At 48.5% G+C, this 24,590-nt stretch overlaps 1 protein-coding gene across 17 annotated transcripts in view; it reads left to right on the top strand.

Moving 5' to 3' along the window:
* Positions 1-24,590, top strand: part of CD44 (CD44 molecule (IN blood group)) — a 90,996-nt gene that overhangs the window by 2,819 nt on the left and 63,587 nt on the right. The window lies entirely within an intron of this gene.

Genomic DNA, 24,590 nt, shown 5'->3' with positions numbered 1-24,590 from the left:
AAGTAGGTGTGTGTGAGGCTGGCGGCCAGTAAGAAATGGTTCCATTTTCTTCCAAATTGCCCCACGCAGAAGCAGCATGGGCAGCATGAAATTCTTAAGTTATGACAGATCCCCTTCCATTCATTCAACAAGTATTTCTTGACTCATTGTCATAGACTCACCAATGGGGACTCCAAGGACCATTTAGAAAAACCCTTCTTTTTCCCATGGAGGAAGCAGACCCCGAATAGGAGGGAGGAGTGACTTTCTCTCTCGCAGCAGACTTAGGGCTGGACATCTTCCATCCACGGGGCTCTGAAATACCCCCATCACCAAGGACTCCACCTCTGTCCCCGGGGTGAGCCTAACACTGGTTTCACACCCTAAATGCTACCTTCCACATTCACTACAATTTTTTATTTTCCTCTATAATATACACGGTTTGAGCTTAAGATAAAGAATAATGGTATATATTTCTTACCACAAAACAAAAGTGCTTCTCGAGGAAGAGGCTCTGTACTGTCCTAGGGCCTCTAGGGCCTCCTTGGAGGATGGCTAAATCCCTCAGAGGTAAGAGCACCCCTGTTGTAAAAGCCTGACGCTCCTATTGCAAAGTAGGGTTCTAAGTCCCAGGAAATGCATTTACTGAGCACTGGCTTTGTGCTAGGCATTCCGCCAGGGGGTTTGAATAGATTATTCTATGGAAGCCTCATGACGTGCTAAATATGTTTAGTTAACCCCATTTTCTAGATCAAGAAACTGAGACTCAGGGAGGTGTTATGACTTGCCCAAGGACACACAGCTAGTAAATGGTGGAGCTGGGATTTCCCATTGTCTAACACCCCCCCACCCCGTGTTGGACTCCAATGATAACGCCCCTTTGATTCACTGCTTTGGAAATTGCATGTGTATGTCGTTCCCATATCCTCCCCATCCCTTGTGACCAGCTAACGTGAAGCCTGGTGTGAATGGCTTTCTCGCTCCGCCTGGCAGGCTGTGGACTCCCGGCTGCTCTACTCTGCCCTACCCTGGACTCTCTCTCCCTAGGCTTGGCCACAGCTGTCAAGAGATGCCAACCTAGTTATTTGTTACTAAAATAAGTCAATTCCCTTATCAGCGTCCAGCTGCCCTTCTAGACATGCTCTCATTTGCAGGCTTGGAAAAAAGGGAGAGGCTGTTCCTTGTCTAAGAGACAAGTTAGGGCAGTGTCCTCTGCCTGAAAATGAAGAAAGAGGGCCTGCCTGCGGAAGCCCTCACCCCAACTCTGCCAGCATTTTGGATGCGTTGACCCAGAAAGCCCCTCCTCACATGCTCACTGGAAACCTTCAGTGTTTGTTTAGCAGACTGTACGTGCCCCAGAGAGGGAAAGTCTTGAGGACCCGGGTGGCAGGCTGACATGGGTTTCTACAAAAGTCAAGGATCTTGAACTGAAAGGCAGAGTGGAGCAGTCTCCCAGGTGGGATTTGAGATCAGTCTGCAGTGTCCAGGCTGTTAGTTCCAAGCTGGGGTTCCCTGACAGAGTGGAGGTGGGCTGGTGCTATATCTCCCCATCACTAGGTCCTGGCTGGGGCTGGGCTGGGGCTGGGGCTGGGCTGGGGCTGGGGCTGGGGCTGGGCTGGGTCTGGGCTGGGGTTGGGGCTGGGCTGAGGCTGGGGGCTGGGCTGGGGCTGGGGCTGGGCTGGGGCTGGGGCTCAGCTAGGTCTGAGCTGTGTTTCCCCAGCACCTCTGTTCAGCCAACTCCACCCAGAGTCTAAAAAGGAAGTGACTCTTGTGAAAGAAGAGATGAAGCAGGTGGCAGATGCTGACAGACAAAGCATGTTTCTCAAAGGGGATCTTTTTTGCTTCAGAAAGAAATTCTGGGGGATTGCACAGTGAGAAGCAGATGAGTCAATTTCCTTTGTGTCCCTGCTTGAATGGGAAGCACACTAGTGTTCTTTAGAATCATCAGGGTAGACTAGTGCCTCCTACCTTAAATTCAAACCCCACTTTTCACACGCTGAGCAAGTTGAGATATTTTCTTTAAAAAATGTGCTCCCCCAGGGGCACCTGGGTGGCTCAATCGGTTAAGCGTCTGACTTCGGCTCAGGTCACGATCTCGCGGTTTGTGGGTTCAAGCCCTGCGTCGGGCTCTGTGCTGACACCTCGGAGCCTGGAGCCCGCTTTGGATTCTGTGTCTCCCTCTCTCTCTGCCCCTCCCCTGCTCATGCTCTGACTCTGTCTTTCAATAATAAATAAACGTTAAAAAAAATTTTTTTTAAGTGTACTCCCCAAAAGCTGGCCATCAAGGGTTTGGGAAGCCAGACCAATCCGGCAGAGTTAGGAAGGGGTGTTTCCTAGTCTGTGGTTGTGGAATCTGGCTCGGCGTGGATAAAGTGATGGTGCATGCCAAATTTTCTAGGACAGTCAGGATTTCCAGTGTGCAAATGTTCTACCAGTTGACGCATGGTATACATTTTGACGAAGCGTCTATATACTTTTCTACCAATAAATGTATAGCTTCATGTGATTAGAAGTCAAAAACTTCACAAGCATCTTCCATAAATGAATTCACATCCTTACAACTCCTTAATCGAGTGCCTGATTACATTGATGTCTGTTTCCGAAAATGTGTGCTTTGGAGAGAAATATTTAATATTCCTCTGCTCTCCACTTCTTGATCTCTCCAATATGTGAAGTACCAGGACGAGCTATGTATTTGACCCTTGCTTGCTAGATGTGGGCATGCATCCATTGTGGGTGTGCTTCTAAGTATGTATGTGTCGGAGCCCATGTGTCTACACGTAATGTGAATATCGCTGGTCAGTCCTTAAGAATTTATCAGGTGTCTTCTGCGGGTCCCACACTGTGCTGGGTACTACAGAGGAATTGCGTGTCTGAGGTTGGCACTTAGAGCCAAGAACCTTGGGGTGCTGCAGGAAAAGCATGTAGCACTGATCGATAGCCGGGCCATTTTAGACTGTGAGGCTAACAGCATTTCTGAGCTGAGACAGAAATGCTGAGCTGAGCAAAGGAGTCGGGAGGAATCCATGGAGGAGAGGAAGTGGCAAGAGGGACAAGACAGGATTTGAATACGTGAAAAAAACAGAATGAAAAAGGTGTGTGTATTTCTGTTACCCTGCTGTTAATTTACCCGCTCTCTAATATGTTAGTCAACTAGACAGTGTATTCAACAAACGTTTACCCTGTGCCTCCTCGGTGCACCAGGTAGTTTGGGCACTGGGGGGCTCATTGTCAGAAGGCCACAGTTCCTCACCTCTGACTAGCTAGCTCACGGTGTATGTAGTATTATATGGTTTCCTAGCTAACGGGCGACCATGTATCTCTGGCTTCCACATACTGGATTCTGGTAGTGCACCTGCCCTCCCAGAGTTGTGACAACCAAAAATGCCTCCAGGCTTTGCAAAATTGGTGGTGGTGGTGGGTAAAGCCACCCCACATTGAGAATCTGGTATCATAAGATGGCGGCCATTCCAGTAACCTCACCTCTGACTATGTGGTATCTGGTCCTCATAGGGCCCCAGTTAATTAGCCTTAAAACCCCACCGTAAAACCATGCAGAGAGGCCTTTTTATCTTTTGGGGCCACACTTCTAAAAAAGGGGAAAACCCAAAACCATCATATCTTCTATTATCCGTCCTCTTCAGCACTGTGGGAGCCCTCTGATATCAGGGATTGTATAACTTTCTTTCTTTCTTTCTTTCTTTCTTTCTTTCTTTCTTTCTTTCTTTCTTTCTTTCTTTATCTTTATTTCCTTCTCTCTCTTTCTTTCTTTCTTTCTTTCTTTCTTTCTTTCTTTCTTTTTCTTTTCTTTCTTTTTTTTTTTTGGTGGTCCCAGATCCGAGGGTTGGTCCTAGCTACTGGTAACTGTTGAAATGAAATGAATATCCAGATATAGAAATAACTTTGTCTTGTGTACAGAAGCATGCTGGACAGCATGCATAGGATGCAAATACATCTGTGTGTTTATGGTAACAGTGGAGATGGCTGTTTTGCTCAGGGCAGGGCGGAGAAGGGCGCTTGGCCGGTCAGCTGCCCACCACGGGGTTCTTATTTGGTCTGCCCCAAACAGGGAGATCACCCGTCTGTTTGTGGTTTTGGTGGCTGCTTGCTGTGGCTGGGTACGTCTGTCTGAGGACAGGGTTACTAGCTTCTTGGGCCAAGAAGGGAGTGGGAGCCAGGCAGATGATGACTCCAACCCCTAAATTTAAGCCTCAAAATAAAACACTCCCCAGCAGCAGCCCATTTGGAGGTCCGGTTATTTTGGAGATGCTGCTCCGAGGTTGGATTCCTTGAGCACCCTCCTGACCCCCCTGCTTCTGGAAGGTGAAGGTGGTGGCGGCTGGGAGAGAAGCTGAAGAGCTTCACAGAAGATTCTTGCCTTCTCTGTGGGTCTCCTGCAGCCCCTGAAGGGGCAAGCCTTCTGATGGGGAAGCCCGATGTCTGATGGGAAATCCACACTGGAAATAGCAAACCGTGCCTCCTTGCCATAGAGCTCGCCAAGTCTGGAGTTGCCCACACCTGGGACAGCTCCTGCCTACCCAGGGATCGTCTGCCCAGTGAGACTCAGACACGGGGGAGGCAGGCGAGGAACGAGGGGAGGGTGTCGTGGGGGAAAAGAACATCCCGAAGCCAGACTTTCCCGAGTGCTGTGCACTGGCTGCCTGGGTGTGTCCACCCGAGGCAAGTGGCCCTCCTAAGTGCAAGTGTGGGCAGACAGGTCCTAGGTGGGTGGGGAGGGCTGAGTCACCGAGGAGGTGATTTGCAAAACTCAGGCCCCAAAACTCTTCCTCGAATCTGCAGCTTTTGAGAGTATAGGTTAACTGCAAAACTCCAGCCGGGAGAGACTATTCCCATTTGCTCTGGTGTCATTGCCAGGGTCCTTTGGAGGTGCCTCTAAGTTCGTCTTTCTTCCCCACAACCTTTCTTGACAGTTAGAGAGAGCTCTTGTACCTTCTGCACTGGTTTCTTTGCAGTGCGTTGTATAGTTCTGAGATAACGATCACCACAATTAGTAACAATAGTAAATACGAACTGAGCGCTAGGTTGTGCCCGCACCGGGACCTTCTGTTTCCTATATACTCACCTTGTTTAATCCATCCGCCAACCTTATGAAGTAATGCTGGTATTATCCCTCTTTTAAGCCATAGGGAATTTGAGTAACTTGTCCAAGGCTACAGAGCTGGTAAGTGATGGAGCTCAGATTCGAACGTAGGGGGTCTGGCTACTGGGCCCAAGCTCTCAGTCACTGCGATACTGCACTTCTCTTAGTACATGAAAATGTCAGGGCCCCCAGAAACCCGGATGGAGATAACCGGTAGTGCTCTGGTTTTTTCATAAACTCCATTCGGGAGTCAGGTGTGGGTTGGGCCACAGCGTCCACGCAGCTAGCTTTGCCCTCCCCTTTGTATACATGATATCAGAAGAAGGGGCTGCAATTGCAAATATGAAGAAGTGGCCATGGAAAGCTCTCCCCATTCATACTCTGAGCGACTCGTTCATTCCAATTCCTGCATAGAAGTTCTTCTCTCCTCTATATGGTGGGGACTTAAGGAGTGGATAGGATTGACAGGGATGGTGGGTTGAGTTATTTGTTCATTATCACTTCATTACGTGTCCCCTGGATGAAAGGCAAAGGTTGCTTCTTGGTGCTTCTCCACCATCTAGGACTTTGGCTCCCGAAGGGACAAAGCTGGAAAAGGAGTCAGTCAAATAACAGGAACGTGTTTGCCCTCAGTGCAAGGGTCCTTGGCCCGGGGCCTTTTCTCTACCAGCTAGAATTGATGAGGGAGGAAGGCAGCTCAGAGAGGAATCAGGAATCAGGCTGCACTCACCCTGGCATAAGGCAAGAAGCGAGAACTAGAAGTAGACGCAGCCCTCCCTCCCAGCCCTAGCCTACACCGAAAAATGGCCTGGCTTCTGTGTGTCCCAGCAGGTGACCCTTGCATGGGGAGGTGGGGGAGAGGGGCAGGGTTTCCTCTGGGTGCTTCACCTGAGAAACAAGCCACCCAAAGAAAGCTGGAGGCAAAGCCCCCTGGGGACATCCGACGCGGTCTGTAAGAAGGGACCTGTGCGTTTGGCCTGAGCTCGGAGGTTCATCAGATTCCTTACTTGTTTGAATGTCACTTGAGCAGGTCTGCAATGCCTTCCATGACACCAGTCGTGGATCTGGGCAGCATCTTTTTCCACCTCCTCTCTCAGAGGGCACCTGCCGAGCCATCGGGGTGATGACAGTAAAGCGTCTTACCCAGTGTTCATCATTGTGCAACTTGAGATGCCCGGGAGAAACCAACACTTCCATGTGACCAGTACCTGGTCTCCTGCCTCCGATCTAGATGGTGGTTTCTGCCCAGGCCCCTGCCCCCAGTCTTCACACACTCCAAAAGTAATAAACGAGGAACTGCCATCTGCCAGTCACAAATGCTGGCATTGCTGAGCGTGAGGTTCGAGAAGCAGAGTCCAGAAGAGCTGCACACTATCTTACAGCCTGCAGGGGACCGGTGGATGTCACTGAGTCAGGCCCACAGCCACCGGCTTGTCGCACGGTCACGTTCTCTTGCAAAGGGAAGGCACGGGTTCGGGTACCTACAAGAGTGCTGTTCGCACAGAGGTAGACCAGACTTGAAGAGGGAATCGGCACTGCCATAGCAGTCTTTTGTCCAGAAGTTCATCTTTGAGTGGATCTTCTGTCGAGGACAAGTTGTCTTCCTAGTGTCAGCCTTGGAGGGCAGGTACATCCCTCCAGACTTCCCAGAGTGACTTTTACTCTTCTCTGTTGTCTTGTTCCTCCATGATAATTCACAAAAACCCCACAAGCGTTATCTCCATCTAAAAGAAAGAAGTGTGAGGGATGCCTCTGAGCTGTGTATGGCCATCTGTTGTCTTTCACTGCTGAGCATATAAGCTCATTATGGAAAAGCTCATGCTTTATGTACATTATATACATTTTTGTATTGCTGTTGTCCCCAGCTGTCGGTTCTGCAATTAATATAGATGCTCAATAAATGTTCAATGGCTGGGACACCTGGGTGGCTCAGTCGGTTGAGCATCCGACTTTGGCTCAGGTCGTGATCTCGTGGTTCATTACTTTGAGCCTCGCATCGAGCTCTCTGCTGTCAGCTTGGAGCCCACTTTGGATCCTCTGCCCGTCGCCAACTCTGTACCTCCCCTGCTCATGCTTTCTCTCTCTCTCTCTCAAAAAAAAAGAAAAAAAAAAAAAAAAAAAAAAAAAAAAAAAAAAATATATATATATATATATATATATTCGATGACTGACTGAATGAATGAAATTTCTAGATTTGGCAAAGTAATCTTTCTCATTTACCTTCAGTGATTTGTATAAGTTGCGACTAATTCTTTTTCATCTTTTTTTTTTCTTTCTGGTCTATAGAAAACTTTTCATTTGACTTTTTCTAGTGTCCCTTGTAGTGATCCTCAAACCTCCTTGAAATTGTTTTTCTCTGCATTCTCCCTCATTTGAGTGTATCTTTCTTGAAGTCCGATATGTCAGGCCAGGCAGGGGAGGTTCCCAGCTCATTAGGTTTTGTACAGTAGGACAGGGATCTTGACTTCCTATACATCTGTCTGCTGCTATGCTCCAGCCCTCCCTTCCAAATCTGGTCTCAAGTATGAAAAACCCCAAGCCTCAAAATCGTGTTCTCGGTGACACTTAGGGAAAAGATGTTGGCTTTTGGCCACTCTGTTAAAAGAAAAAAGAGGGAGTTGTTTCTTTCAGTGGTTGAAAAGCCTTCCATTGCAAAGACCACTTGGGCCAGACCAGAGGTTTACTGTGGTGCAATGGAAATGGAGTTTGGCTTTGGAGGAGTCCCGTGTAGAAGGAGTAAGAGCTGTGAAAAGAGACAGACCTCAGGTTGATTCCCCCCTTTGCCACTTTAGGGTGGCGTGAGCTCAGGCAGTGCACGTGTTAAGTGTCTAGAACAATGTTTAGCATGTGGTTTCTAGAGCTAAGTGTCTGGTGCATAGAGGTGCCTCGAAGATAAAAATGGCTATTATATTATTACGTTCCAGTTTGCTGAACAAATCATTTCACCCCTGTTTACCTTTAATTTTCCATGCCTAAAATGAGAGGGCTGGATTCGAGTTGATCTATAAAGTCCTTTGCAGGCCTCATGATCTATAAATCCACCTCTCCGTGGGCCACGAACACCTAAGCCTCATAAAACTTAATGGAAAGAATAACACGACTATCATGCAGTGCCAAAAAAAAAAAAATTAAAAAAAGTGATGCCTGGTTTGTATTAAATGTCAGAAGTGAATTATTAATCCATGCCAGCAACAAGTCTATTCATCCAGTGACACTCTGAACCTCAGGGGGCAAGCGTGGCTCTCGGGAACAAGGTGCCTTGTTCAGAGGATCCCACTGGTTCCTCCTAGTCACTTGGGAATGGGCACATGAAGAAGCTTGGGCCAGAGAAGTTAGGAACATGTCTTAGTCACACAGCTAAAGATACAGGAAGCCAGTCCTGGGATTACCTGCAGGATCTGAATGCAATACCCTTTACCTTAAACTGTAGTTAAAAAACAAAACAAAACAAAACAAAACAAAACAAACCATTGCGTCAAGTGACCAGAAAATCTAACTCATGAAGAAGAGGAAAGATTATGTCCTTCACTCTCTAAGTTCCATGAGTAACTTGGATTTCTCAGCCTTCCTCAAGGGAATGCTATAACGTGTTGGTGCAAAACAAACCATAATGTTCAGCCAAAGCAATGCGTAGAGGGTGAGCTATAGTAGCCTATGGAAATTAACTAGGGTGGCAATGGGGGTCTTAAAAAAAAGAGCAAACAACATAATACACACACACACACACACACACACACACACACATATATATCTCCACACAAACATATACATACATACACACACAAGGCACGGGGCAAGGCAGACTTTTGAGATGGCAAGTTGCTGCTTCTACTGATAACTTTCCAGATTCCTGCTAAGATATTTATTTCTTTTTCATAAAGCCAGAGAAGCCCTTTTTGCTTAGGAAAAGAAAAAGAAGGAAGGAAGGAAGGAAGGAAGGAAGGAAGGAAGGAAGGAAGGAGAAAAGAGGGAGGGGGGAAGGGAGGAAGGAAGGAAGAAGTAGTGAAGAAAAGGAAAAAAGGAAGTCCTAAAGATGGCACTACTTAGGAGCTTGCCAAAGTGGGTCAGAGACTAAATGCCCTGTCAGGGCTCTGACCTTCTGTCAGTCACTTAAAGTCCTTACTGAGATCACATCCATCCTGGGTGTGCCCATTTCACATCCATCGGGAATCCGCCCACCAGAAGCTGAAATAAAATGCCAGATGGGTTCCGATCTCTTGTCATACGCAGTGCCCTCAATTATTGCTTGGTCATCTGTGGCCAAGATGCCATAGCCAATCCCATAGACACAATTCTAGGAGAAGTGACAACCACACGCAGCCAGTGGAGGTTTGGCGTTGCTCCCTCTTAGTCACAGGACTGTGGGCACCACTTGCCTTATGGTTTGCCTGTGTCCCCAGTTGTAAAATGGTGATAAACTCGCTAAATCAATCCACTAAAACATGTGGTGTCATTGGCGCCATGAAAAGAAGTGAGGGGAGTGGAAGATCTAGTTTCTGTCCTCACAGAGCTTATTACAGTTTTGAGGGAGAAAAGCCAAACAGATGGAAGAACTCTACAAGATGATGTATCTTCAAGCGCTAGAAGATGACTCTCTGTGAGTGGTGAATGTGTAGGCTTCATGGAAGAAGTGGGATTTGATGAGGAAGTGGATGAGTGTGTGAAAGCAAATGGACAGAGAGAGAGGAGGGAATAGGCAACCCACTGAAGTGCAAAGCTTGAGCTGAAAGTTTCAAGTGGGGGCAAATGCGTCTGGCTTGACGGGGTCAGGAGAGGGCTCAGCCTGACAGAATAAGAGAGGCCAAGCTGAGGAACACCGAGGGATGACGCTGGACAGCTTCCAGGTGATCAAGTGTCAGTGGCACCATCTGCAAGATCCAATTCTGCCCCCGGGAAGTTCTCACGACGCCCTCTTCAGAGGCCGCTAGACAGAGTTCAGAAGTGGGGCAGTCCCAGCGCTACTTGGGATAAAACTTCAGCAGCTTTGGCTGTGTTGGAGAGTGGCAAGTGAAGAGAATCCTAAGCAAGCCCTACAGTACCAACAGCAAATAGATTTCAGCTCACATACCATTTCCCATTGGTTATTAGAGGCTACCTGGAGGGCTGTGCTCAAGAGCTAAAGCTTGACTCAGCCTCAGATGGTGCTGTGATCCATTAGTGATGTCTGCCACAGGGTACTGTGATCCATTAGTGATGTCTGCCACAGGCACGTTATGGAAGGCTCAGCCCCTGTCTCACAGGGATAACATTACAGTAGAGCAGCAGGCTTTTCTAGTTTTCCATTCTGATGGTTGCATGTAACTGGGGCTTTACCCACTCAAGTCTAGTCAGCAAGTCTTTCTGTAGACTCCACCTCCTTCCAGAAGAGTATAAATGCAGTCTCTTACCCAGAAGAGTTGAGTGACTTGCGCCTTCTCTCAAGATTCATTTGCACTGCTTTCCCGTCACCCCAAGTGAAGTTAGATGCTGAGAGCCAGGAATCTCCTCTGTTTGAACCAGAGCCAGACTCCTTGGCAAAAGGCCCCTTCTCCACATCAGCTTCTCCATCTGCAAACTGAGAAGACAAAAATGGTGCCTCACCCATGGGGGTGATAGGAGGAATAACTAGCTAATGTGAGTAAAGGCTTTGAAGATCAAAGGGTTGTAGGCACACGTTAATTACAACTTCTATCAGCCCTGGAGCCTCTGCATTCTCAGCTGCCACTTGGGGCTCTTCTGTGCCTCTTCTGTGCCTCCCAAATGCAAACAGCAACAGCATTCCACAGACTGGCCCCTCTGGGTCCTGCTTGTAAGATGCAAGTCAAGAAGGCTGGATTCTGAACTCCGGGCGGGCAAGCCCACCCTGGGCCACTCAAGTTTCCCACTACTCATGCCCAAGGGAGAAAGCAAGCTTACTGCCTGGGCAGGTACCATGAGATAGAACCGAGGTATAAACAAAAGGCTCCACCAAGAGTCACCTAGAAATAGCCCCCGGGTGAGATTAGGACACTCTGCTCTAATTCCCACCATGTCAAAGCCTAATTGTGTGACCTTGGGCTACTGGCTTTATCTGTCTAATGCTTCACTACACTGTGTGAACCACCGGGGGATAATAATCCCTCTGCCTCCCCTGGCCCTCTCCACCTTTGCCTGCTGGTGTGAAAGTGTTTTGTGCTGGTAGGCAGGAGCACGTGATATAGAACTACAAGGTCCTATTATTACCGGAGGTAACTTTCGCCTCTATCTCTGTCTCCCGTTGCTGGTTGACCCCAATCATTGAAATTGTATTCTTTGGAATGTTCACCAATCTCTTCAGAGCTGCTGTCCCCTCCTGGGCAGGGCTTATCTAGGAGGACGTGGTATGTGCTCAGGCTTCTCGGTTGTGCCATTTTCTGAGGCCTGCAGAGGCAGTCAAACTGGCAGGAGACGGGGCGGTGTCCTGTTAAGCTGAATCACAATGCTCCTACTAGGATAACTCGGTAAAAGTACCAGAGGCAGGGGTAGGAGGGTTTTCAGATGCTTTGCTAGGGCTTAGAAAGTGCCAGCTGGCCTGGGCCCCCATAGCAGCAACAAAATACGGATCCAAAGAGGGAGACGAGGAGAAAGGGAGAAAGGACCCTACGTTATCCTGCGCTAGTGACAAAAAGCCAAGGATGATGGCGTATCAAAATGGGAAAGGATGCTGGACATTAGGTGGCCCACTCATTTACTGGACAGATGAGGGAGAGACGTCGCAAAGATTCTGCAAGTGGCTTGCCCAAGGTCATGTAACTAGTTAGGATCAAATCCCTGGCCTTCAGATTCTCAGCCTAGTACCCTTTCCATTTCGTACTTTGAGATGATAGAGGAAAGGCACTAGACAAGAGGACACTGGCTAACCAGGGCAAGCAGACTAGCAGGACACAGAGAGGAAGCGGAAAGGGTATTGGGTTTTTTAACACAATGGAACATAGTGTAGGTGTTTAGACTCCACCGGAGCCTTTATTGTTCTTGGACTTGGTTTCCTGTGCCATACCTTGTATACCCATATTTGGTGTTGATCTTAATCCTTTTTGACTTAATGAGCACTTGGAAACCAGAAAGCCCAGTGCAACCTGGCCTGGCTTTTGCCCAGCCTCTCTGAGCAATTCTGTGAGCTGAGTCAATAATCAGTGGTTTTCAAACGATTCATTTGTTCCCTCGACACATGTTTATTGAACCATACTATGTGCCAAGCGCTCCACCAGGCACTGGGGATACAGTTTTAAACAAGGGAGACACGGTTTCTACTCTCACGGAACTTACAGTCTGTCTGGGAAGACGGAGAGCAAACAAGTGGGTTTTCCCGCATTGAATGGCAGTTGTGGCGAATGCTGTGCTAGAGAAGCACGGGGTCGCTGAGAGCATGTAACAGGGAGGCCTCCTCTGATCTGGAACATCAAGGGAGATATCTGAAGCCCAGTAGTATGAATAGCAGTAACTATGCTCACAGGATGTCCCCAGTTCCTTGGAGGCCCTGTTTGTTGAGCTTCTCAACCCCAACCGTGCTCAGGACCAAGAAGCAGCCTAGTGGCTGGGTCCAAAACCCCTTCAGCCACCCCAGCCAAGGAAGCCCCTCCTCTGGCTGTCTCACACTTGGCTCACTGAGTAAGAGAGCAAGGAAAGGAAGTTCTACTCCTCAAAATTCTGAAAGCGACTGATTTTATCATGTCTGTCCTGAAATGGACAGTGGTAAAAAGAGAACCATGGCACTCTCCAAGCTGAGTGAGACTCTGATGATGATGATGATGATGATGATGATGATTATCTTAATGAATTAGACCTTTAGAAGTATGTGTTGGGGGAGCAAAGTAACCCAAACTCTGGGAACCAAAAAGTGTCTTATGATGCCGGAGTTATTTTAAGCCACGGGAAAAAAAATTCACAATTTACTTAGGAATCTTGAATGTTAAGCCTTGGTTTAGGGTCAGACCTCATTGATATTATTGCAAGTTTCTCGGCGGGGGGGGGGGGGGGGGGCGGTTTGTTTGTTTTTGTTTTGTTCTGCTTTGTTTTTGAGCACCTTGTTGATCGGAGCTGGGGCCCAGGGTCTGGTTCGTGTGAGCACAGGAGGTCGTTTGCAGGATGGCTCCCAGCAGCCACACGGGTGCCTCTGTTGGGTCCAGGCAGCGGGAACAGGCAAGAACCCTGGGCGCAGATGTCCAACACCTGGCTGAAAGGCCCGGACTCCTTTATCTCCTTTGTTGCTGGGAACTACTTGGGGATGATGTGTGCCCCGTGTAACTGCTGTCTGTCACACGTGTCTTGGTATACCCGTATCGGTGCGAGCCAGCCGAATAGCTCTATAACAGAACAATGAAACAGAAACCCTCGTAAAATGTTATCTTGCACAACAGAAATATGGAGGCCGGATGATTTTAGGAGCTCGGTGATGTCATCAAAGACCCAGTTTTCTTCCAACTTCCCACTCTGCCATGCCCATTGTCTGCCTGCAAGTTAGCCCTCTTCATAGTCTGAAACGGACTGCCAAAGTTCCAAGCATCCTGTGAGAAAAATAACAGTACCTAGCAGCAGGAGGAGGAATGCCTATTCACGAATGTCTCTCCCCCAAAGTTGGAGGAATGGCTTTTCCAGAAGTCCTCCCTTCCCTTTCCTTTTCATTGGAAGAATGGGGTCACATTCCATGGAATGCTGAGACAGAACCAGGCACTGGCCAGGAGAACTCTGACCACCCTGCTTCGCTTAGACCAGTCATGATTCGCCCACTGGAGCTGGGAGTTGGGGCCTCACACCCCCTGAAGCACGAGTTTGGGATTTTGATCAAAACCAAGATTCGATTAGGAGAACTTTGTTGCATTAATAACAATGTCTGTTAACAATGAGTAAGGCCCCGGAGGGCGTCCACCCACCTAGTAGAGTTGTGGTCAGAGACTGTATCTACAGTAAAGGAAAAAAAAGAAAGCTAAGTTCTTGTGTTCCTAAGACACACCCTCCATCTTTTCGTGAGAAGACACGCTTAATGGATAGAATGGATAGAGTTCACGTGGGGGACACACTGCATTTTGAGACTTTGTGGCTTATACTCAATCATAAAGAGCTGGGACTTTATCCTGTTTTCTCTCCCCGCAAAAAGCGTATCAGGGAATAATCTTAAATCTGTCGTAACTTACGAGAAACAGTCAATCGTTTGTGCGCTTGAGCCCTTTATTATTAGAAACTCATTACTGCAACCTATCTCATCACTGCTGGAGCTGCATCATGCATGAGGACCACGCATCTGCAGTGATCCATTTAGAAAGAATTACTATGACCTTGAATGAATATCTCTTCCTGTAAATTATGAGATGATCATCCCCAAGGGAGATAGCTAGCTTCTCGTTTCTATAACTAGAGTGTTTTAATGTGTGTGAAGGGTCTTCAGCTCCATTATATAATCCAGCCCTTACATTAACTTCATGGTTAGCATTATTACCCTCCTGGATAGACGACAAGTGTAATGACTTTCTTAAGGTCATACGGTTAATTAATGCAGCTTTGGGATTTGAACCCTAGTTTTCCAGTCCCGAAGATGATGTCCGTGTCACCGCACTGTGTTGGCTTCCAGTGGACCTGACTGACTTCCTTTCGAGGAATCTGGAATTGACTTTTTAATTTTATATTAATAATCGCTCTTTCATAAGCAGGAAAGCACCTTCCTGATAATTTCTTTGAGTCTGAAGTTCAAGGGTCTAACATCTTAACATTTTAATAAGCCCAAAGATGAACGGGAGGGTTTTCTGGGACAGTACCCTGCCTCCATGCAGCTAGCTCATGAATCTAGTAAGTGGTATGTGGGGAGAAACTTTGGGATTTTGTTTCGTTTGTTTGTTTGTCTGTTTTCACCTAAATATCATTAAAGGATTTATGATGACTGCATCCAGGAAAGAGAGGCCCAAGAGATGTTTAATGCAGACCTCGAGGAGGGGTCTGCTTGTTTTGGGTATCTAATGACGAAAGAGTTGGAGGAAACGGATTCTATTAAACCAGAATGATTTGTGGTTTATTCCGAGGGTGAAGTTTCTGACCGTGAGGCTTGCCGAGCATTTGACTGGCTGGCTAGTTCCCAACCTACCTTCAGTTCTCAGCTGAAACAGCATTTCCTTAGAGAGACATCCCTTGGGGACAGCAAAGGCCTTGGGGAAGAAAGGCTTCCCATTGGACTAATTACTCAGCACCTTGTACTTCTGTTATAACATTTTTCGTGCTGTGCTGTTGACGTGTTTAATATCTGTCTTCTTCTATGAGCCATCACCTCCCCTGGGACAGTGACCTGGCCTACCTTACTCAATGCCCGGGTCCAAGGGCTCAGCACACAGGCGCTGAATGAAACCCTGTTGAATGAATGAAGCTGAGACTGGAATTCTCTTTCCTGAAGGCCTGTGTCCACTTCAGTGTTGGGGTGGTTCTGTGGGATTGTAGTTTACCATCGTCGATTCAGGCTGTGGTCTCTAAATTCAACCAACAGCACTTTATCTGTCTGTCTGTCTGTGTCTGTCTGTCTATCTATCATCTATATACCTACCTATTATCTTTGTATCTATCTATGTATCTATCTACATATTTACCTACCTACCTATCTGTATGTCTATCTATCCATTTATGTATCTGTCACTTTATCTATCTATCTATCTATCTATCTATCTATCTATCATCTATTGAATCATCTTTCTATCAGAATAAGAGACAAGCGCTTAAAAGCAAAGGAGGGTCAGCAAGCAAGCCACATTTCTCATTCTCTCCTTCTTCATGGTGCACACCACCCAATTCCCACCTCCCCTCCTTATTAGTTGGCATCATCTAAGAAACAGCGTCTCCCATGACTTTCTGCAAGGGCACCAAAGGGAAGCTGAAGAGGTGCAATGTCTGACCACTCAAGACGGATGTGAAAGACAAGGAGGAAACATTTTCTGTTTCGGTAGAGGAAAAATGAGGCAAGGTTTGGGGGAAGCATGCCCTGGGTCCTCTACACTCTTCTTGCTGGGGGCACAAGGAGGGACCTCCCATGGCTCCCTCTGGGACATATTTGGGGCAGCTCTCTCTTCTTTCAAACAAGTGTCCCCATATAAGCCCCAGTGTTCCTTTAGGACTGTTTCTCAGGAAACAGGAAATGTACCCTATTATCTCTTTGGGCTTCCTGTTCTTTATGTTGTTTGGAAGGCAAAAGTCAACAATCACTTCTGCATTGTTTGCTTTGTTAGAAACTGGAGAATTAATTGGGTTTCTTCTCCAAAGGAGCTTCCCATACCCTCTGGAAGGCTTTCAGAAACCGGCCTCTCTTCCAATAAGCCAGTAGGGAACGGTGTCTCTTAAAGCCAGGTTTCCTACCTGCTTCTAAAGGGCTGGCTTTGATACGGTTCAGTGCCCAGGGCAAGCGCAGGCTGTCAGGGACGTACAAGGGGAATTTGAGTCTGGTGTCCGGAAACTCAGAAGGCAGTGTGGGTGCTAGAGTTAGGCCTCGGTTGGAATCCTACCATTCATCAATTATGTGGCCTTAAGCAATTTACATAACGTCCCTAAGCCTCAGGTTTCTCATCCCTAAATTAGAGTAATAATACCTACTTGTCCGGTGGTGTTAAGGACGAATGGGATCCTTTGCATGAAGCCCTTGACAGAATGACTGGCGTGGAGGAAGCATTCATCAGTAATCATTGTGATCATTGTGATTATTAGACCCGGGACCTCTCCCCCATTCAGCTCTGACTTCATTTCTGCTGCACCTGAGAAATGCTTCCCACTGCCTTTCATTCCATTTCTGGGCAAAACATTAGCCAATGGACTAAGATTGAATTTGGTGAGGAGGGCGCCCCAGAGTGCTGACACCAGCATGTGCTTACTGGAACGATTGCTGCCAACCAGATAGAGAAGCCTGGGATGTTCCGGGAACCTTGGCCAGCGTGGTGGCTGGTGAAAGCGAATGGGGAAATGCACCGCAGGTCCTGTCTTGTCTTGCCAAATGACGGTCGGTCTCCTGGGCTGCTTGTCTCAGCAGGACCAGCCTCTTCCTGCCTTTGGTCCTGGGAGTTGGTGGTGGGGCCGGCGGAGGAGATGGTATTTTCCACCCTCTCAGGTAGAAGTGTTTCTTTACAGCACTGTTCTCCAGCCTCACGGTATGGAAGGGCCCTGAGGGACAGTTTAATGCGGTAGCTTCCTTCTCTTTCTGGAAATTTTGGAGTTTCCCAGAGCCCACTTCCCTCCCAGAAGCCCAAGCTTGGAATTTCCTGGTCGTGGATGAGGGGCCAGCTTCTGAGTGCATAAAGGGCCCAGCCATCAGTCACTGGGGGGGCAAGGCTCTCATCTCCAAAAAGACCACTAATTGCCTTTACCTGCTTAATTCTGCTAGGTTCCAAAGAAGGGAAAATCTGGCCACTCCCAGCCACACGTCAGAAGTGACTAAGGATTTTGCACCTTTTAACGGGAGTGTTGGCACTTTTGTTGGATTCTAATTTTTGCTTTTAATTTCACGAGAGGGTGGCTGTGGACTGTTGTCCAGGCTGAAACAGAAGACTGTCGGAGCACAAATGGTTTTTCATGGTGTAAAGACATCAGAAATGAGAACCTGGGGATGCCCGTGGTACCAGGGAGAGCTAAGGCCAGTCGTTCAAGATTTATCTCCCTGTGGGAGAAGGGAAAAGCTTGATATTTACTAAGCACCTATTAGGAAACAAACCCAATGCTGCCGCCTCATGTATATTTATGATCTAACTCCCATAAACTCCTCTTTGAGGTACATACACAGCCGGTGTCCACCGAATAAATGATTGAATTTCATCAGAGCCATTTTACAGGCTGAGAAACTGAGGCTCATAAAAGTGAAGGAACTTGCCAAAAGATGGCTCAGCTCTCATGTGGTGGGGCTGGAATTCAATTCGGGGCTCCCCTCTCCCTTTTAACATCACACCGCGAGCTTCCATTCAGCTTTATAGGGCGTTAATCCTGTTCTTCCATCCCCAGAAGCAGAGGTCTTGAAAATTCAAAGCATCTCCTTTTCCTGAGAGTCTGGATTTTTCTGGCTCCTTGCAAATGAAGGGCCTGGAAACAGTTTAGAATTGCCGGGAGTTATCTTCGGGAAAGGAGGGGGTGAACTGCGCTCCCTTCCCTCTTGGTAGGGGCAGGGGGACCTCCAAGACCACAGAAGATGGGGGAGTCGGTTGCGGGCTGGGCGTCTCACTTCCTACTAGTGCAGGTGGAAGCGGCCGAGAGCAGTGTCTCACTTGAGGATTGTCTCACAACTGAAGAATGGTTTGACTTGGCCCGTGACGCTGAAATTCACTGTAGGGAGCACTGGGGCTGTTTGTAGTAATTTAGGAGGAGCGTCTCTAAGGAAATCAGTAATTCTGCCGTGTTTCCCTTAATTGAAACCATTCTTTCCCTCCAGCTTCCATGGGTCAGGTTCTAATCTCTGTGTGCTGGAAGGCGTTTATTTGGCGTAATCTGAGAGCGGGATGCCGGCAGCACTCTCTTGTTGTGTCTATTGTCTCTTTCTGCTGGCCGTGCACCCTGCCTGCCGTATTTGTCACACCACCGCTGCCGGGATTCCAGAGCACGATGCCACAGTTGTGCAGGCAAGAGGGAGCCGCTGACGTTCCTGGGAGGTGCTTGGGGGAGCAAGTTAGAAAGAAGCGTAGACTTCTCCTCCTCGAGACAGGGGTTTGGGTCAGCTGGGGATCTAGAGGCCACCAAGCCCAGCTTCTCCCTGGTCTGATGCAGAAACTGAAGCCCAGGGAGATAAAGTGACTTCTCCAAGGAGACTGACAGCTTGTCGGGAAGAAGCCTGGCTCTAGGCCCCAGGTCACAGGACTCTTGGACTAATGCTTCTCCCCTTAAACCAAAGAAACGTTTATTGGACACCATACTATATGTCAGACACTGGGGATATGAAGATGAACAGGTGTCATCCCAATGGAACCCACTTTGTATCACTCGAGGCAGGCTTCTTCCTCGGATGATGTTTTACAAATAGACGATCTATCAGACAGCACGCAATTATGTAGAGTAAGAGCTACATCTCTGGATAATTAGGCTTCTGGCTCCTGATTAAGTGGAGGGCTTGAGTGGCTGTTACCAAGGACACGGTGGGCGGCTGGCCAGTTAATCAAGAATTCAGTCAGAGTACATGGCCCTTCATATTTGCGCTGTCTTTTTTTTTTTTTTTTTACGTTTATTTATTTTGGGGACAGAGAGAGAGAGAGAGACAGAGCATGAACGGGGGAGGGGCAGAGAGAGAGGGAGACACAGAATCGGAAACAGGCTCCAGGCTCTGAGCCATCAGCCCAGAGCCCGACGCGGGGCTCGAACTCACGGACCGTGAGATCGTGACCTGGCTGAAGTCGGACGCTTAACCGACTGCGCCACCTGCGCTGTCTTAAGTACACTTTAATCTTTGCGATGACTGGCTCACGTTGACCAAGTACCGGGTACTTGGCTCGGCGCCAGCTTCTTTGCTAAGTGTCTCAGAGACTTTTCTTCATTTAATCTTTAAAAGCCCCCCCATGAGGTAGGCATTGCCTTCACTCTACTAGCGAAGAAACGGAGGTTTACAGGTTAAGAAAACATGGCGGGCCTAACATTCCTCAAGAGCCCACGCTGGCTCTTGGAGCCAGGCCTTTCTGAGGTGAAAGGCTTTGAGCATGGCCACCATGCCATCGTACAGGACCGTGGGGTAAGGTGCCCCAGCACAGGTTCCCAGGAACTGTACAGGGAGGGATGCCCAAGATGCCGGCCGGCCAGGAGGTCTCAGCAGCGTCAGACGGCTTGTGGGTAGGCGTCTCACAGCTGCACCGGGACGGGCCGCACCATCATTTCGTTTGATTTGCCTCCATGAAGTTGAGGCCAGTCCCCGGGAGGGACAGGTGCAGTCCACTTCCAGCAGCTCTGTACCCCAACAGAGCTCTTATCCCAGAAACCAGACCATTCGGTTGCCAACGTCTTTGCCTTCCAAGGTTCCCTTGTCTACCTGACTAAGCCCAAATCCTGGGGATCCTGGAGGCAAAGACGAATTCCAAAGACGAATTTCATCTGGGTGAGGAGGGGGGACAATTTCCTTTTGCTGGGTATCTGGTCACACTGAAAGCCCCATAACAAATGAGTAAAATATGTCCATAAGTTTACAGAAAAGCATCAGATGGCACAGACTTCCTGACAAAGCAGCCCCCATCACTCTCTATCATAGAACCCCTTTTCGTTGCCTATGAACCTCTCTTTGTACCTGAAATTGCCTTGTGGCTATATTAATCATTTACCTGTATAGTGTCTGCCTCCCCACTCTAGAAGGTAAGCTCTTTAATAGGAGGAACCTTTTATGTCTCCCTAGCTCCCAGGCGTCCTATCTGGTACATAACGCTTGTCTCTTCTAGAAGGTGTTTTGAAAGGACACCTTGCACCGTGGCCTGGGGATACTAATGGTGATGTGGGAGGCCAGGATTTCATAGGAAGAGGCTCAGTTGTCCTCACCCTGATGTTTTTAGAGCACTTCTCAAATGTCCACCGTGAAAGGAACTCAGGCCTTCACCAGGTCTGGTCTCCTGCCGTGTCCGATCGCCATTTATTTTCAGGAAAATCAAGTCTTATTACCTTTGGCAACTTCCCAGAAGGGTCATTTGTTACTTCCCCCACTTTCATGCCTCCTGGATCCGTGCATGGGCCATGTTCCTTAAAAGCAGGAAGTTGTGTTTGGCCCATCACAGCTGAACATGAAATGGTAAAGATTTTGGTCCAAACCCCCTGGCTTGAGTCAGATGTAAAAGCTTGTCAGAAATAAGTTCTCTGGAGCCTGGCATTCAAGGCTGGCATCTGTTATCCCAGATGAGATTTCACAGATTGAAAGCCCAGGAAGGGATGTGAATTACAAGCCATTAACTCACAGGGCAATCGCAACGGTACCGATCCTGGAAATCTTTTGGCCCAGGTTTTAAAAAAATATGCCCACAGTCCAGCCTCTCCTGTCATAGGGCTTCTGCTTTGGAACATTTGAGTTACTCTTGAAACCATCTGAAGAATAAATAGTAGTAGGCTTCTTGGACTGGGAAGGAGAGTCTCCCTCTTGTGTGCACGCACATGCACACAGCCACCCACACGTCCCTCTTCTCTTCAGCACCTGAGAGACAGAGACAGAGAGAATGAGAAAAGAGAGAGTTTGAGTTATGAAAATGTGAACCGATGATTTCTGAGGCCTCCGAATTCGAAACCGGTGGAAATCATAACCGTCCTTAGCCGCTCGCAAGACTTGCGTTTGCAGATAAATACTTTTCTGGCTACATCTCTTCCCTGCTGATGTGCTTGAAGAATGAGGGTGATCGAGACACATGATTCTTGTTCTGTCTCAGTCCACCGTCGGTCAGGATTGGTTGTAAGTGAATTATAAGAACAGGGCTATTGGCAACCCAGTGCCACGGCCTACAGATACCTTTCCTTTCTCATAAATTGCAGCAAACGCCTGGCTATTCCTGGAAAAACTTGCATGCTCACTCAGTCGCATTCGGGTAAGATTTTTCGAGTGACAGGGAAAGAGGCCACTGGAGACTGCAAGGCGCCTGGTGCCCATCGGAATATGATTGGCATCGTCCCTCCTATGGATTGCAGTGGTGCCGTGGGGGTGCTGTGGGGCAAGGAGGTTAAAGCATATCAGTCTAAGGGGTATCTGGACCAGCGACCTCCGTCATGGGAAGGAATCCAATCTGTCCATCAAGCTTGTCCTCTGCCTGTGGCCCGGAGATGGTCAGCTCTGTCTAGGGCACAGGCTTCCTAAGCCCCAGGGCGGGACCGATTTTTCTGTGGAATTTCCCCCGTCCCATTTGGTCCGTTGGTAACCCTCTTGGAGGAGCCAGTAGCCCTCATCCACCAGCTCTATTTGCATGGCGCTAGCAAATATTAACTCAGTGGCGCTCAAACCCCCTGGCAAGAGGTATTTTCCTGAAACTCGCCTGGAACTTCCTGAAGTTAAGCAGCGAGAGAGGCATTTGTGAGGCCGCTAAGAGAGAAGGGACCCGGCTACCTGGTCCTCTGCCCGTACGGCCGCGGACAGGTTTCTTAACCCCTCTGAACCTCAGCGGTCTCATCTGCAATATGGTTTGAGGCTAATAATAGCATGCGTCGTGTATATTTATTGCGGGGGTTAAATGGGACAATCAGTGTGAAGCTTCTAGCACAGATCCCAGCACACGGTAGGTGCTAAATTAGTGTTACTATTACTGGGTCGGCGAGCCAGAGGCTCCGCAGTGGGAGCTGTAGGATCTTGAATGTCCCAGTCACACCCCAAAGTGCACTTGCATTTCAAGCCCCTGGTGTGGCAATCTTTGTGCCCCAAGAAGAGAGGTGTGGCTTGGTGAACGGCCTTGACTGACTCACGTCGGAGACCAGGTGTCATTCCCCGGGCTTGACTCTTGCCCTGCCACTTCCACGGTGGGATGTTGGGTCATTTGTGCTCTGAACCTCACTATTTCATCTGCAAACTGGGGGTGATAACTTGACCTCTCAAAGGCGCTCCGGGGGATCACGTGTGTACAATCTCTTATGGCCCCTGGACTAGTGTCTGACTCAGAGTAGCAGCTCTATAAACTCCAGAGCCTTTCCTTTATCACTGGAGAAGATGCTAAAAGAGATAGGCCAGAGGAAGTAAAATCAAGGTTGAAGGTACACTGGCCTTGTGTGGTAATGTTGGACCCCGTGGGCCTAGCGGCGGCCTTGTTCCCCTCCATCTAGATGCTTCCATCTTGAAGGACAACCGTCTCACCTCAGCGTCTGACTCTATAAATCTTGCCAAGTGCACTGTTACCCAGCCCTGCCCCTCTAGAATAGGATTAGAAATTCAGACTTTGTTGCCTCCTCACCATAGGGGAGCACTAGGGACAGTCTTCATGGAGAATTTTAAATTGCAAGGTAATTTTGTTCTTGAGACGGAGGGAGGAAATACAAAAATAATCACGCTAAGCCTGTATCCCTTGTAAAGCATTTTTACACATTTGCATTTCGCTTGGGCTGCAGCCTGTGAGCTGTGAGCCCTGTGCTAAGTACTTAACGCCCCGACTCTGTTTCCATAGCTATCACGAGGAGCGACTAACCGTCTTAAGGCTCCAAATGCTTTGGAGCCCCTGGCACGTTGCAGGCCCTGCTAAGTGGTTATCATTGCCATGACTGGCCTGCACTGCGCTGGTTTCCAGAGTGTTCCACTGAGCCTCCTAGAAAGCACGGTGTGGGGTGTCAGGGCCATTGGTGGGGTGGGGTGGGGTGGGGGCTGGACAAGAACGAGGGCCTAGGGTCTGCCCCTCCTCTCTTCACTCCAGCTCCCACTGGGACACCTCTGCCGTCACCCGTCCTAAATATTGTGATTCTGCCTCAAACAGCGTGGTAGGGGGCGGTCTGAAAACCATCACTCTACTCCCCGAGCACTCACCTTTCCCCTTTGCTGGATGACAACCCAAGATGCAAAGGACAGCTCCACAGATAACGGAGGGGGAACGAGGAGACCTTGGAAACCTGCGCTGAAGTCTGGGTTTTATTCAAACTCTGTAGAACTTTGAGTCTCTGGATCTCTTGCTCTTTGGTTTCTTCATCTGTAAAATGGGTCCACGGTATCTACCCACTGGGCCTCGCAGGGCTGCTTTGGGATGTGGAAATGCTTCGTAACGGGAGAAGGAAACCACCCACGTGGCCAGATTACGGAGGCTTGCTTACGCTTTGATCTGTCTGCTCTGCCGGGCTTGCAGCCCAAATGTGGTCTTAATTAATATCAGATTTTTGAGAAGCTATCTGAGAGTTGAATACTCTCCCAGGTGTGCGTATCACTCCTCCCCCTCTCCTCCCACAAGCGCCAAGTATTCCCTAACTGTTTATTTCGTCCTGGGAGGTAAGAAGGCAAGGTGTGAAGCTGGGGGCTAGAGTGAATTGCTCAAGGTCACGCGGTTTATAATTAACAGGACTGAGGCTAGAACCAGTTCCTTCTCCCAGATGGGGGCCCCTCCAGCATGTCAGTGACCGACGAACCACCCTGAAATGCAGCTGCCACCTGTGAGCGACAGCCTCCGTCTGTCTCGGCGTTCGTTGGAGTACTTCCCTCGGACTAAATAAGGTCAGCCTGTTCTTCAAAGTACAGGCGACAGACCTGAGCAAAAGCTGTACAAGAATGAGGTGATGTCGCCGGAATTGTCACTGCACCAGGAAAAACCGATCTAGTTACCAAAGCGGGACCCCCCTTTTTTTCCTACTGGCAACAGGAAAAGCCCCATGTGGGCCCCTGAGATGCTTTTTCATTTCATTTACCACATCCTGGGTTTGTGCTAGTCAAATCTGCTAAACCGATACGATCAAAAAAGAAGAAAACACAGGTTTCAAGGCCAGACCTGAGTGTTTCCTGATCGCCATGGCAACGCGCAGGTGTACACATTGTGGTTTCTTTCTTTCTCTCTTCCCGGAGACTCACTCACTAAAAACCACTTGACCTTCCAGAGATGTATAGTGAGATGACGGTTCTGGGGCACACACTGTCCTTTGCTGGAAAGACTCTGTTGGCAGGGGGGGG

The sequence above is a fragment of the Herpailurus yagouaroundi genome, unplaced genomic scaffold (genome assembly GCF_014898765.1).
Source record: "Herpailurus yagouaroundi ecotype Mexico unplaced genomic scaffold, PumYag 187, whole genome shotgun sequence".
In the NCBI taxonomy this organism is placed as follows: Eukaryota; Metazoa; Chordata; class Mammalia; order Carnivora; family Felidae; genus Herpailurus; species Herpailurus yagouaroundi.
Note: the sequence above shows the minus strand (reverse complement) of the source record. Positions and strands in the feature narration are given on the sequence as shown.